Below are 3,201 nucleotides of genomic sequence, written 5' to 3' on the forward strand. Positions count from 1 at the left end.
GCATAATCGATAATATAGGCGGTTTATTCTAGCTGCATCTGTCCTCATAAATGTTGAAATCCTCGACCCGACAGCAATCAATATACCAAATGCTATGATAAAAAATAGAAAACCATCTGCTATCTGTGACTTTCACAGGCCCTTTCAAACGCTTACTGGGCCTGGATGAACTGATTGGTTGGCTCATCTGTCAGTCAACCTACCTGGGCGGGCTCTGCCCATGCATGCATAGAATCTTCCACTTTTTCGTTGGATACTTTAAAAGCTCTCTACCCTCTGGCTCCTCTCCCCTCTCCCTGCCTACTCTGGGTTTAACTCACTTTGTTTCATGCCGCAGCCAGCGCTTATATTCTAACCAGACAAGTTCTCCCTGAATTATTTTTCTTCTGCAGAGAATTATGATAGGAATGTGCGTAACTTAAATAATGTGCGTGGGATCTATTTGGCATTTTAAACATGAACATCAAAAGGGTGCAATTACTCACAATTTGGTGTGAAACACGGGCCTGTGCTTCAGGCAACTGTTGGCTAATTCCTCCCTGCATAAGAAGAACAACGCCAGCGGAGGGTCAGAGCATGTAGAGCTGAATCCCTTTGACGTATCCTCCCTAAAACGGACACAATTTTGGTGTTTCTGGATGCGCTTTATTTTTCACGGATTCCCCGTGAAAAAAAAGTTTTAAGAGTATCCCCTGCAGTACTCCAAAGTACCCCTAGGCCCTAGGGGGTACGCGTACCTCCATTTGAGAACCAGCGCTATAAGGCCTGATAGATTCCTGGGCCGCTAGGCGGATGAGAGCCAAGATGGCCGCTAGGCGGATGAGAGCCAAGATGGCCGCTAGGCGGATGAGGGCCAAGATGGCCGCTAGGTGGATGAGAGCCAAGATGGCCGCCGGGTAAACGGCGCCCCGAGAGCAGCCCTCCAAGCTGGTTCTATGGCGGCACCAGCTGTTCCCGCCGAAACTAGCGGAAGGTGGAGGTGTTTAATGAGGTGGTGTTAAAGCCCGCGAGCTGCCGGCGGTACGGAGCGCTGTTATTGGAGCGCTGAGTCCTTATGGCTCTCACCGGTGACACCGGCGCCTGAGCTCGTCGATTCTCCTCAACGAGGGAGAGAGAGAGTCGAAGGCAGGTCTCACCCTCACCCGTCGTCCATCGACTTAACGAATGGCACGAAGGGACTCCGCCGACCGCCCCGCCCACCCGGCCAAATGTCTTCAGGGCATGGACGGGCTCCAGGACCCCCCCCCCCCCCGCCCCCTCCATCCCCCGTCCTATGAATATTTCAGCGCCCTGCTCGCTATTGTTAGCCCGTCTGAGTCATGCGATGCTAACAGGCGGCTGCTTAAAGGGATCACCGTGCATCTCCGCACAGCACAGTGGGCTGGGGTGTTTTTACAACGTATGCAAAAAACAAACACACATACAGACGCACACAAACACACACACACACACACACACACACACACACACACACACACACACACACACACACACACACACGGACGCACAAAAACACGCACGCATTCACGCTAAGACATTCACACAGACACATGCCTGCACACGCAGTGTGACTCACACACGGGGCACACACACTCGCACACACACTCGCACGTATCATTCCACCTCCCCCCGTTTCTGCTTTAATCACTTCCCGATTGTTCACCGCGTATGATCCACTTACTGTACATTTGTGTCCATATATTTTTAGAAGGAACATTATGTGAACCCCTCCTTGAGGGACGTGTTTACCCCGGCGTAGTAGACAACGGTGATTCGGAGCGCGGGGGAGGAGGTTAAGATGGCCGCCGGCCGCAGCCCTATCGTTTGTATCCATCAGCTTATCTGCTCAGGTGTGCCGCCGCTGGCTCTTGTTTCCCCGGACGTTTGCTGATGGCGTCCAGATAAGTGCTTCAGCTGCAGGTGCCTCAGCCAGACGGAGACGTGTGTTTGGCTGTAGGCTCGGAGCTCCTCTGCTGATCAGATCTGTCTCCTACCAGGGAGCTGCTGTGAAGTGTTCGCCTGCCGGCCTGCCGTGTGCCAACCACTCAAACCGTGGATCACATTAGCCGGCAGTTGTCTCTCTGCACTGTCCTCCCCTTAGGAGTATGCACTCTCTTTCCCCGTCTCTCGCTCTCTATCCCTGTCTTTCTCCCCCTCGACCTGTCTCTCTTTCTCCCTATCTTTCTTCCAGGTTCGCTCCCTGGCTTACTCTCTTCCCCTGTATCTCTTTCCTGCGCTCTCCCTCTTACTCTCTCTCCCTCTTACTCTCTCTCTCTCTCTCTCTCTCTCTCTCTCTCTCAGGCTCTATTTTCTGATCCTCCCTTTTGTAACGTAAAGCGTAACACAAACACAATTAGAACCCATGAAAGCTCCGGGATGAATGTACCCGGCAACACCGCCACATTCGCAACACCACGGCAACGCCGCCACCACGTCAACGCCGTCACCATCCTGCTCATAAAAAAAGCTTGTACATAATAATAGGTGTGTGTGTGTGTGTGTGTGTGTGTGTGTGGGTGTGTGTGTGTGCGTGCGTGCGTGATGTTTTATTCAGAGGCAGCTGGCTCCATCGTCAGACTTCAATCACTGCTCCTCAGCGCAACAACAACGGCAGCAGACTAATTTAACATTAAGCCCAGATAAACACTCGCAGAGCACATCGGAGAACAGATTATCCACAGCTTATCCAGAGACATCGCCTCTTCCAATTGGTTCAGCGCTGGATTCGTGTCAGGTAAACTCATTAGCTTATGGTAATGAGTCGAAGTACAGGGGTAGCTCGGCTTCACTTTGAGTTGATTCAGGAGAGTCTTTGTTTCCAACGATGCAGGGATGGCAGAGGGAGGACTTGAGGAGACCGTGGTCCTAAAAAACATGGACTAACATGTTTGGGTGACTTTTATAAACCCGTTAAATACATTAAATTAACTATAACTTTATGGTAGGCTATGTTTTTGTTTAAACCTTATAATGCCAGTAGCCAATCAGATGATAGCCTGCCCTCAGGAGGTAGAGCGGGTTGGCTGGTAACCGGAAGGGTGCTCGTTCGATAACCCGGCTCGAGGTGTCCCTGAGCAGGACACCCCACCCTGACTGCTCCCGACAAGCTGGCTGTCACCTTGCATGGTTGAATGAATGAATGAACGGGGGATTGTTAGTCAGTATTGTAAAGCGCTTTGAGTGGCCACTGGTTAGAAGAGG

The sequence above is a fragment of the Gadus macrocephalus genome, chromosome 11 (assembly GCF_031168955.1).
Source record: "Gadus macrocephalus chromosome 11, ASM3116895v1".
Classification (NCBI taxonomy): Eukaryota; Metazoa; Chordata; class Actinopteri; order Gadiformes; family Gadidae; genus Gadus; species Gadus macrocephalus.